We start from the raw sequence: 12,979 nt of genomic DNA, 5'->3' as shown, positions 1-12,979 counted from the left end.
CTAGAAATGAAATCTTCTTTTTTGTTTGTCAGCTCTAATTGAATTTACTCCCATATGAAAAACAAAAGTGTCGAGTTACCATTTGAAACTAAAAATAGCAAACATCTCGTAGGAACAAGTGGCGACGATTCGTCAGCTCTAATTGAATTTACTACCTTGTGAAAAACAAGAGTGTCAAATTACCCATTGCAACTAAAAAATAAAAATATCTCGTTTTATTTGCATGCAATAAGAGCAAAACAATCGTTACCTGCACTTACTATTGTAAACGTTAGAACTGCTTCAAACCTAAATAGTCTCGTCTCCTCTAAAACATGTCCTAAGAACTAGAACCGACGATTCGTGACCTCTAATTGAATTAACTCCTTGTGAAAAACAAAAGTATCGAGTTACCCTTTGTAATTAAAAATAAAATTATCTCGTGCCATTTGCCTACTACTCATGAACTGCTTAAAAACTCAAGACTCATCTCGTTCATAACTAGCCACCATTACACTGAAAATTATGCACTCTAAAACAACCCAATGTACGTATGTAACTGTCACACTCCCCTCCAAACCGGACTAAAAATCAAGAAACGGCAACATACACGTCTCTCTTTATTTTTCAATTACCAAAGTCCTTGTGTTTATACATACCTTGTGTTTCTCACGCACCATTTACCTTTACAACAAGGAATTTGATTGGCTGTTCATAGTAGATCCAATCTGATTGGTGTGACATACATACATCACTCACTCACTCACTCACTCACTCACTCACTCACTCACTCACTCACTCACTCACTCACTCACTCACTCACCCATTGACCCGTCCATAACATACCCGACGCGCCGACTAAGAGGTATTTTTTTTACAAAAAAATAACTCAACAAATGGTAACTTAACACTTTTGTTAGTGCAGAGTGCACTATTGGGATGGTTATGGCAGCTGCCTGCCGCTAAGGAACTAAGGAACTAAGGCACTAAGGCGCTATGGCGCTATGGCCCTATGGCGCTAAGGTGTAAACTTTAATGTTTGTTTAATTAATTAATTTCAATTAATTAATTAGTCTAGAGGCAAGGAAGTAGTGGGAGTAGGGTGGGAAAGGTACATGTGTACTCTACGTAAAACACATTTCCTCGCCGTCACTTAGCTTTGAACATCGCAAAGCTATATATTTGTTTCAGGTAACCCCTTGCTCTCCTTGTGGTGCCATTCTCCTTAGAACAAAACCAATTTGCCCTAAACGCATGCGTAGATTAGTTAGCGTTCGTGGCTTCTATATTAGGTGAAGGATACATTGCATACAGAATCACGCACAAATGTTGAGTGGTTTTCCTTATGGTAGAGCTCAACATGTAAGACGCATGCGTTCGAGCATCATTAGTGTTAAACACTATCTTTCCACGCGGTATTTTATATATCATGTCATGTGACCAAGGACGGCAGTTATTTTTCAGGTAGCGCCAATTGTCCCTTTTTATTGCAAAAGTGAAACGTTACTGTGGCTGCGTAGCTTTATGAATTACACACAGGTCCGTTCAACATATATCATCTGCTGTTTTCAGTCTACAATAGTGTGCTTGTTAGGGTTCAAATGTATTGCTTCTCCTTAGCGGCTTGTTTATTTCTTGCCTTAATTGTGTCTGTAAGAGAGACCAAAAAGGTTCCCAAGTTAGTGGCTTTAATACTCCGCAAATTGTAAATTTGTAACAAAAGATCTGAGATTGTCTCACTAGTTAGTGCAGAGTGCACTATTGGGATGGTTATGGGGGTTGCCTGCCGCTAAGGAACTAAGGCGCTAAGGCGCTATGGCGCTATGGCGCTATGGCACTATGGCGCTATGGCCCTATGGCGCTAAGGTGTAAACTTTAATGTTTGTTTAATTAATTAATTTCAATTAATTAATTAGTCTAGAGGCAAGGAAGTAGTGGGAGTAGGGTGGGAAAGGTACATGTGTACTCTACGTAAAACACATTCCATCGCCGTCGCTTAACTTTGAACATCGCAAAGCTATATATTTGTTTCAGGTAACCCCTTGCTCTCCTTGTGGTACCATTCTCCTTAGAACAAAACTAATTTGCCCTAAACGCATGCGTAGATTAGTTAGGGTTCGTGGCTTCTATATTAGGTGAAGGATACATTGCATACGGAATCACGCACAAATGTTGAGTGGTTTTCCTTATGGTAGAGCTCAACATGTAAGACGCATGCGTTCTAGCATTGTTAGTGTTATACACTATCTTTACACGCAGTATTTTATATATCGTGTCATGGGACCAAGGACGGCAGTTATTTTTCAGGTAGCGCCAATTGTCCCTTTTTATTGCAAAAGTGAAACGTTACTGTGGCTGCGTAGCTTTTAGAATTACAAACAGGTCGGTTCAACAAATATCATCTGCTGTTTTCAATCTACAATAGTGTGCTTGTCAGGGTTCAAATATATTGCTTCTCCTTAGCGACTTGTTTATTTCTTGCCTTAATTGTGTCTGTAAGAGAGACCAAAAAGTTCTCAAGTTAGTGGCTTTAATACTCCGCAAATTGTAAATTTGTAACAAAAGAAACCAGGAAAATGCTCAAATATTGCTGCAGACGCCGTGGCACCTAATGAAAGTTCAAATTAATTTAATCAGTCTTTGAGGAGACTCATTCATATCGGCCAAGTAGCGCTGTTTATCTTCAATACTTTTCGTTGAAAAGCTTCTCAGCCATCAATATCGTTGTGTGTTAATTTTGAATTGTTTTATTGTTAACAACAAAGGTGGCAACAGAAAAAGAAAGTGGTGTTTCGTGACTATCTGATAATTAAATTAGTTCTTGTTCATCGGTAAAAATTTGCATTTTTAGTAAAACATCGTCTCTGTTCCGTTTCTTCATCACTACATCAGATATTTAACTTTCTTTCATTTATCTCCAAAAAAACAAGGACATCTTCCGTATGTTTTGGAGAAAACAAGGGTTTCATATTACATGGCTTTGCGAGGAAAACACAAGTATCAAGTTACAAAGTTGGCGTGAAGAGCTAAATTGTCACGTTTGCTGCTTCAGCGTATTGTTGAATTTAAAATGAACGAAAATCAACTTAATAATCAACTAATAATCAACTTAGTAATTAATTTGTGCGTAATGTTTGGACCTTGAATAAAAATAGAACCTTGAAACATACACACTGCAAAGGGGAAAAGCCGTAGCAGACTACCAAGGTAGACACAAACCGGAAGTGAACCGAGCAGGGGTGAGTACTTATGGGACTACTGTATCAGAGCTATCAATTGCGCTCTGCACTATCTGAGATTGTCTCACTAGTTAGTGCAGAGTGCACTATTGGGATGGTTATGGGGGTTGCCTGCCGCTAAGGAACTAAGGCGCTATGGCGCTATGGCGCTATGGCGCTATGGCGCTATGGCACTATGGCCCTATGGCGCTAAGGTGTAAACTTTAATGTTTGTTTAATTAATTAATTTCAATTTATTAATTAGTCTAGAGGCAAGGAAGTAATGGGAGTAGGGTGGGAAGGTACATGTGTACTCTACGTAAAACACATTCCATCGCCGTCGCTTAACTTTGAACATCGCAAAGCTATATATTTGTTTCAGGTAACCCCTTGCTCTCCTTGTGGTACCATTGTCCTTAGAACAAAACTAATTTGCCCTAAACGCATGCGTAGATTAGTTAGGGTTCGTGGCCTCTATATTAGGTGAAGGATACATTGCATACGGAATCACGCACAAATGTTGAGTGGTTTTCCGTATGGTAGAGCTCAACATGTAAGACGCATGCGTTCTAACATTGTTAGTGTTATACACTATCTTTACGCGCAGTATTTTATATATCGTGTCATGCGACCAAGGACGGCAGTTATTTTTCAGGTAGCACCAGTTGTCCCTTTTTATTGCAAAAGTGAAACGTTACTGTGGCTGCGTAGCTTTTAGAATTACAAACAGGTCGGTTCAACAAATATCATCTGCTGTTTTCAATCTACAATAGTGTGCTTGTCAGAGTTCAAATATATTGCTTCTCCTCAGCGACTTGTTTATTTCTTGCCTTAATTGTGTCTGTAAGAGAGACCAAAAAGTTCTCAAGTTAGTGGCGTTAATACTCCGCAAATTGTGAATTTGTAACAAAAGAAACCAGGAAAATGCTCAAATATTGCTGCAGACGCCGTGGCACCTAATGAAAGTTCAAATTAATTTAATCAGTCTTTGAGGAGACTCATTCATATCGGCCAAGTAGCGCTGTTTATCTTCAATACTTTTCGTTGAAAAGCTTCTCAGCCATCAATATCGTTGTGTGTTAATTTTGAATTGTTTTATTGTTAACAACAAAGGTGGCAACAGAAAAAGAAAGTGGTGTTTCGTGACTATCTGATAATTAAATTAGTTCTTGTTCATCGGTAAAAATTTGCATTTTTAGTAAAACATCGTCTCTGTTCCGTTTCTTCATCACTACATCAGATGTTTAACTTTCTTTCATTTATCTCCAAAAAACAAGGACATCTTCCGTATGTTTTGGAGAAAACAAGGGTTTCATATTACATGGCTTTGCGAGGAAAACAAAAGTATCAAGTTACAAAGTTGGCGTGAAGAGCTAAATTGTCACGTTTGCTGCTTCAGCGTATTGTTGAATTTAAAATGAACGAAAATCAACTTAAAGCGCCAGTAGTAATTAATTTGTGCGTAATGTTTGGACCTTGAATGAAAATACAACCTTGAAACATACACACTGCAAAGCGGAAAAGCCGTAGCAGACTACCAAGGTAGACACAAACCGGAAGTGAACCGAGTAGGGGTGAGTACTTATGGGACTACTGTACCAGAGCTATCAATTGCGCTCTGCACTATCTGAGATTGTCTCACTAGTCTTGTTTTTAGTGCAGAGTGCACTATTGGGATGGTTATGGGGGTTGCCTGCCGCTAAGGAACTAAGGCGCTATGGCGCTATGGCCCTATGGCGCTATGGCCCTATGGCGCTAAGGTGTAAACTTTAATGTTTGTTTAATTAATTAATTTCAATTAATTAATTAGTCTAGAGGCAAGGAAGTAGTGGGAGTAGGGTGGGAAAGGTACATGTGTACTCTACGTAAAACACATTCCATCGCCGTCGTTTAACTTTGAACATCGCAAAGCTATATATTTGTTTCAGGTAACCCCTTGCTCTCCTTGTGGTACCATTGTCCTTAGAACAAAACTAATTTGCCCTAAACGCATGCGTAGATTAGTTAGGGTTCGTGGCCTCTATATTAGGTGAAGGATACATTGCATACGGAATCACGCACAAATGTTGAGTGGTTTTCCTTATGGTAGAGCTCAACATGTAAGACGCATGCGTTCGAGCATCATTAGTGTTAAACACTATCTTTCCACGCGGTATTTTATATATCATGTCATGTGACCAAGGACGGCAGTTATTTTTCAGGTAGCGCCAATTGTCCCTTTTTATTGCAAAAGTGAAACGTTACTGTGGCTGCGTAGCTTTATGAATTACACACAGGTCCGTTCAACATATATCATCTGCTGTTTTCAGTCTACAATAGTGTGCTTGTTAGGGTTCAAATGTATTGCTTCTCCTTAGCGGCTTGTTTATTTCTTGCCTTAATTGTGTCTGTAAGAGAGACCAAAAAGGTTCCCAAGTTAGTGGCTTTAATACTCCGCAAATTGTAAATTTGTAACAAAAGATCTGAGATTGTCTCACTAGTTAGTGCAGAGTGCACTATTGGGATGGTTATGGGGGTTGCCTGCCGCTAAGGAACTAAGGCGCTATGGCGCTATGGCGCTATGGCGCTATGGCACTATGGCACTATGGCCCTATGGCGCTAAGGTGTAAACTTTAATGTTTGTTTAATTAATTAATTTCAATTAATTAATTAGTCTAGAGGCAAGGAAGTAGTGGGAGTAGGGTGGGAAAGGTACATGTGTACTCTACGTAAAACACATTCCATCGCCGTCGTTTAACTTTGAACATCGCAAAGCTATATATTTGTTTCAGGTAACCCCTTGCTCTCCTTGTGGTACCATTGTCCTTAGAACAAAACTAATTTGCCCTAAACGCATGCGTAGATTAGTTAGGGTTCGTGGCCTCTATATTAGGTGAAGGATACATTGCATACGGAATCACGCACAAATGTTGAGTGGTTTTCCTTATGGTAGAGCTCAACATGTAAGACGCATGCGTTCTAGCATTGTTAGTGTTATACACTATCTTTACACGCAGTATTTTATATATCGTGTCATGGGACCAAGGACGGCAGTTATTTTTCAGGTAGCGCCAATTGTCCCTTTTTATTGCAAAAGTGAAACGTTACTGTGGCTGCGTAGCTTTTAGAATTACAAACAGGTCGGTTCAACAAATATCATCTGCTGTTTTCAATCTACAATAGTGTGCTTGTCAGGGTTCAAATATATTGCTTCTCCTTAGCGACTTGTTTATTTCTTGCCTTAATTGTGTCTGTAAGAGAGACCAAAAAGTTCTCAAGTTAGTGGCTTTAATACTCCGCAAATTGTAAATTTGTAACAAAAGAAACCAGGAAAATGTTCAAATATTGCTGCAGACGCCGTGGCACCTAATGAAAGTTCAAATTAATTTAATCAGTCTTTGAGGAGACTCATTCATATCGGCCAAGTAGCGCTGTTTATCTTCAATACTTTTCGTTGAAAAGCTTCTCAGCCATCAATATCGTTGTGTGTTAATTTTGAATTGTTTTATTGTTAACAACAAAGGTGGCAACAGAAAAAGAAAGTGGTATTTCGTGACTATCTGATAATTAAATTAGTTCTTGTTCATCGGTAAAAATTTGCATTTTTAGTAAAACATCGTCTCTGTTCCGTTTCTTCATCACTACATCAGATATTTAACTTTCTTTCATTTATCTCCAAAAAACAAGGACATCTTCCGTATGTTTTGGAGAAAACAGGGGTTTCATATTACATGGCTTTGCGAGGAAAACAAAAGTATCAAGTTACAAAGTTGGCGTGAAGAGCTAAATTGTCACGTTTGCTGCTTCAGCGTATTGTTGAATTTAAAATGAACGAAAATCAACTTAATAATCAACTAATAATCAACTTAGTAATTAATTTGTGCGTAATGTTTGGACCTTGAATGAAAATACAACCTTGAAACATACACACTGCAAAGCGGAAAAGCCGTAGCAGACTACCAAGGTAGACACAAACCGGAAGTGAACCGAGCAGGGGTGAGTACTTATGGGACTACTGTATCAGAGCTATCAATTGCGCTCTGCATTATCTGAGATTGTCTCACTAGTTTATATGGGAGTAAATTCAGTTAGAGCTGACTAGTTATCGGCTATTGTTTCCAGGATATTAAACAAAAAAGAAGCTTTCGTTTCTGGACGGTTTTTACGTCTCTGCAGTAGCAGTTTAATAGTTTTATTTGATGAGATTCATTTCAGTCCGATATTTTTAAAGGTAAAAAGTATGAAAACTGTTCAAATGTTCTTTGAAGACTGCGTGGCACCAAGTTTAAGTGCAATTTAATTAAATCAGACTTTCAACGTGTCAGAGGTTTTTTTCTCTTTCTTTCTATTTTCGGTGAAGTTGTGTTGTGTTGTATAAAAAGGTAAACTTACGACTCGTATAAAATGCGAAAAAGTCTCTAAATTAACTTGAGTATTTTTGAGCAAAAATTCCTCTTGGGGGTTGGAAGGGTTATGTGATCGGTGAGTGAGGGAGTTATGCATGTGCGCGTGTCACACCAATCACAGTGCGGGTTGTATCAAAGAACGAATCAAATTGCCTGTTAGAAAATAAGATGGTATCTTCATTGATCTGGAGACATGTCAGATTACTGTAGTTTGTTCAGTCAAACATTTTATGGCTTACTATGTAGCTATCTTACCATGACCGATGTAACATCGCAACCAAAGAAAAAATGTCAAATTAACCAAATCATTACTGTACCATGAATGCTCCTATCTCCGACACTTCACACAAAAAAATAACTCTTGCACGCCTTGCGTGCCTATGTTTCAGGTAACGCCAATTGTCCCTTTTTATTGCAAAACTGAAACGTTACTGTGGCTACGTAGCTTTTAGAATTACACACAGATCGGTTCAACAAATATCATCTGCTGTTTTCAATCTACAACAGTGTGCTTGTCAGGGTTCAAATGTATTGCTTCTCCTTAGCGGCTTGTTTATTTCTTGCCTTAATTGTGTCTGTAAGAGAGACCAAAAAGTTCTCAAGTTAGTGGCTTTAATACTCCGCAAATTGTGAATTTGTAACAAAAGAAACCAGGAAAATGCTCAAATATTGCTGCAGACACCATGGCACCTTATGAAAGCGCAAATTAACTTAATCAGTCTTTGAGGAGACTCATTTATATCGGCCAAGTAGCGCTGTTTATCTTCAATAATTTTCGTTGAAATGTTTCTCAGCCATCAATATCGTTGTGTGTTAATTTTGAATTGTTTTATTGTTAACAACAAAGGTGGCAACAGAAAAAGAAAGTGGTATTTCGTGACTATCTGATAATTAAATTAGTCCTCGTTCATCGGTAAAAATTTGCATTTTTAGTAAAACAACATCGTTTCTGTTCCGTTTCTTCATCACTACATCAGATATTTAACTTTCTTTCATTTATCTCCAGAAAACAAGGACATCTTCCGTAGGTTTTGGAGAAAACAAGGGTTTCGTATTACATGCCTTTGCGAGGAAAACAAAAGTATCAAGTTACAAAGTTGGCGTGAAGAGCTAAATTGTCACGTTTGCTGCTTCAGCGTATTATTGAATTTAAAATGAACGAAAATCAACGTAAAACACCAGTAGTAATTAATTTGTACGCAATTTTTGTTTGTTCAGTCAAACATTTTATGGCTTACTATTTAGCTATCTTACCATGACCGATGTAACATCGCAACCAAAAAAACTTGTCAAATCAACCAAATCATTAATGTACCATGAATGCTTCTATCTCCAACACTTCACACAAAAAAATAACTCTTGCACGCCTTGCGTGCCTATGTTTTTTCCTAAGACGTCCACAAACACTTGGCTCTCGGGGCTTTACTGTGGAGTTTATTTGGGTTTTTTGCCAAAAATTTCGCTGCCATACGTATCAATCTGCACCGTTTAATGGATCTTTAATGATTTTAAAACTATTACTAGTATTACCTCTTACCGTTACATGTCGAGATGCACAAATGCACGAAAAGCCCTGCCGGATTGTGTATCACACGCTCTGTTGACAAGCTCTGAATGTTCTTCAAAATCTGATTTCTCGTCATCCAGATCTGTCTCATACTCATCAATTTGTTCTTCTCTGTGATCCTCAAACACTTCAGTAACATCCCCTTCGTCCACAAATTGTACGCTAACAACGCGTTGTGGTACTGCATTCGCTGATGATACATTGTTTTCTTCTGGGAATCGAAGTCTTTCTTCAGAAAATACAAAATACAACAGCGGGGCGTCTCGTCGGCTCGATTACAAGACCCAAAAAGGAGGATCTCAGAGCTTTAAAGTTATTTGAAGACAGCAAATTCTATAATTGACCAAATTTGGAGTTAATGTGGTTATGTCTGGTGAAATAGAGACCACCGAAGGATCTGGACATTTCCTGAGCTAGGAATAAATTCAAAATACTGTTCTTTCTGAATACAAATATCCCTATAACGTCGAACCATGTCGCTTGTTAGTTAGGATTTTTTGTTGCTAGTCGGTGGTTTTTTCCTCGTTTTGTCGGTAGTCAGTCATATTTTTCGCCCTTTGCCGCTAGTCGGTTAACACCATTCAGACCCTCTTAAACACCGCGTACGCTAAAAAGTCGATCATCTTTTCTACGTTAAGGTATCATGGTAGGTGGATTTTTACGAAAAATGCGGCAAATATTTTGCAAAAAGAATGGGGGAAAGGCTTTTTTACTTTGTAAGTGAAAGCGAAAAAACTAGTTTTGAATATCATTAACCCCTTACAGCGGGTTGACACCTCTAATTATAATTCACCGCCAGTTGTCACATGTAATGCGAATTGCGGTGTGATATTTCATTTGTGCACGCGAACTGTTCTCGATCTGGTTGTTTCATCGCGAGTTGGCTTTCGTTCTTGTCAAATTTTCTTTATGTCAGGACGAAAAATTCTTGCCCATTTTCGTCTTCGAAGAAGCTGAAGAGGCGAAAATCTGGTGGAACCCACAGGTTCAGCGTCGAACAAGATCTTTGGCTCTGAGTGACCGTGGGTCGCACTGTAAACAAGAAGCAATGGTTGAAGAAACTCGAGGACACTAGTCCCACCAATGAAGCTAAAGGACAAAATACAACAAGTGCTAGTCGCACGAAACTGTTGTAGAACGGACGCGATTCCGAAACGTCCACAACGAGAGATTCAAGCGGAGATGTACATATAGACAATGTAGACCTCGAGATTTCCTTTTTTTTCATGCTTTTTGGCTTCACATGGTTTCAAAAAATGTCTGGAGAACGAAGGAGCCTAAACTTAAGCAACATAATACCCATGCCGCCGACGAAATCTTTTAAGTAAAAGTAATCACGGCAGTTTAACTTGTAGTTTGTCGCTTCTCGGACGATTTCACTACGACGGGTTTCCGCGCCAGAATATCAGTCGTCTGTCTATTTCAAGTTGTCATAATCCATTGTTGTGGTAAACTGACCCATGCCGACATCTGTCAGTGCGGAGGGGATTTTTAACACCTATTCATACCAATCTCAGAAAAGGTTTTTCCTATCTTTCTCGATAAAAGAAAACTCCATATAAGGATGAACATTTTTAGTTCGTTTACGCGCGTCTTCCGATGGAATTGGCCAAAAATCGGCAGGTGTGTTCTAGCATACCTCCTTCGAAAAAGGGTGTCGGGATTTGTTTAATTTCGCTTCCGTTTCAAAGTTATGTCCTCTTTAGTAGAACGAAACGTCCGCATTGAAAATATCAAAGGTTAGGAGGGTGTAGAAAAAAACAACAAAGCACATCTGGAAAATCGCAGACACGATTTTTGAGGGTGATGTGTGAGAAAACATTTCCGATGTAAATCGCGCCGCTCTCCGTAATTCACGTGCGGAAGCGAACCAGTGTTTCTGGGTATTTCTTTTAATATCACTGCGACAGTAACTTTTTAGAAAATTTCAAAGATATGATTGTATTTTATAACTATTAAGCTTTCAGAAAATGTATAGGTTGATGGGGTTTTCTTTCAAAGCGCCAGCGTAAGAGCGCGATTTCCCAAACACTGTCAATCCACCTACCGTGATACCTTAATCAGTTCAAATTTTGTAGTTTATACGGTTACGATAGCAAAAAACCATCATTATATGCTAAACAGTTAACCCCACTGACACCCTCTAGCCTGCATAGCAAGCGTTCCCGTACGAAGAGCTTTTCTGCATTCCAGCCGCGCATAAATTGGAGCGAAAGCAAAGTATTGACAAAGCTCTCGGTCCAATTTACGCACGGGCAAAATGTGGAAAATCTCTTCGTGTGGGAACACTTGCTACGCAGGCTACCTTCGCTTCTAGTCAAATCCCTTTGGAACGGGTCAAAAAGACTCAGGAACACAGGTAAATAACAGTACATCTATTTTACGTGAATGTATATGATTACGTTATTGATACAGTGTTTGGATACCCTGTGGTTAAGGTTACTTTCCACCTTCAGGGGTGTCCTTCGGGAAAAAAATCATACATGTGCCAGTTTCAAGACAACCCTAACAAACTATATATCAAAAGAAAGCTTAATAAATGAAGTTTACAATAAAAATTCAATTAAAGCAAGGTTTTATTTTAGGAACTTCAGGAGCCGGTAAGGCGTGAAACGAACGAGGGTTCTTCAATTGATTTATCCGGCGGGTCTAAAACAGGTCACGGGTCATTGTTTCACCAATACTGGAACAACCCTAAGTACTACACTAAGACAATGTTTTAGACCTAAATACTGCACTAAGACAATGTTTAGGCCTAAGGTTAGGATTAGGAAGGGGTTAGGGTTGTTCCAGTATTGGTAAGACAATGACCCGTGACCTGTGTTTTAAACCCGCCAGAATTTGTCGGTTATCGGATTCTGCAACACGAGCAAAATGGCTGCACAGCCTTATTCACAAGGCATCAATCAACAAAAGTGTGTCGGGGTTTTTTGATATTCTGATTGGTTGTCTAGATATTCGTATCTAAAGTTGGAGTAGCTAAAAATATGCAAGATGTGTTGCGTACATGGACGCCACAGGAAAAACGTGTTAAATATCAAAATTTCCCGCCAACCCTTAGTTTCTTATTATCCTTGTATTGTTTTGGCAAAAATTTCATGAAAATCTGTCAATTATGCATACCCTGTATTCTGCAATACATTTCCTACTTAAAAGTTGTAACAACTTGTCTATGTTGAGAGCGGAGCTCCCGCGCTCCGAAGGCGTGCGAGCGGAACCCATACCTTAGAAAATTTGGTGACCCATCAATCTCAAAATTTTGGTTGTCACGTGACTATCCGTACGTCCGTCCATCAGTACGTGCGTAAGCCAAGCCACATTCCTTGAAAAGTAAGAGAATAGCACCATTACCATAGGTACATCTTTGATATTGGACATCCATGTTATGATTAATTGACAGCTGTCAGAACAAGGTATCCGCTGACCAGTATCACGTGATCATATCGCGGACTCAGGTCAAGAGCTCATCGAGGTGGCGCGGTTTTTTGAAGTTGACTGCTGATCAGGTACTGGGTTTTTCGATTGGATCGCGGGCTCAAGCCAGGTTACTACTTTAGGGAGAGGGTGGGAGTACATGCAAAGGCAAAATTTCGGCGCAAATTAAACCCTGACGAGTTGTTGACTTTTCTTCCTACATATTCCTTGTACAATCGTCTCTTGGAAAGTCCCTGATATATTACGTACGTAATTTCTACAATCTTGGGTACACTCATTAGGTATGGTTTGTTAAAATGTAACTAGAAAAAATAGTGAAATCACACGCTGAACAATCACATGCTCACAACTGATCATTTTTGGAGTTTCTGATCCAGGGAAAAAAAATCCTCTTT

General features: G+C 39.0%; 1 protein-coding gene and 1 long non-coding RNA gene across 3 annotated transcripts in view; one reads left to right on the top strand and one right to left on the bottom strand.

Annotated features, from left to right (window-relative positions):
- The window catches only part of LOC149117987 (uncharacterized), a 151,201-nt gene extending 150,220 nt beyond the window's left edge, over positions 1-981 (bottom strand). The window contains exon 1 of the long non-coding RNA XR_016206813.1: positions 289-981. This is a non-coding gene — a long non-coding RNA (uncharacterized LOC149117987). The remainder of the gene's footprint in view (positions 1-288) is intronic.
- The window catches only part of LOC110049655 (uncharacterized), a 70,348-nt gene that overhangs the window by 31,078 nt on the left and 26,291 nt on the right, over positions 1-12,979 (top strand). The gene's annotated exons all lie outside the window — the stretch shown is intronic.

Source organism: Orbicella faveolata, unplaced genomic scaffold (assembly GCF_042242905.1).
Source record: "Orbicella faveolata isolate gen_17 unplaced genomic scaffold, um_ofav_v1 contig_1, whole genome shotgun sequence".
Taxonomy (NCBI): domain Eukaryota; kingdom Metazoa; phylum Cnidaria; class Anthozoa; order Scleractinia; family Merulinidae; genus Orbicella; species Orbicella faveolata.
This window is presented reverse-complemented; position numbering and strand designations above follow the sequence as displayed.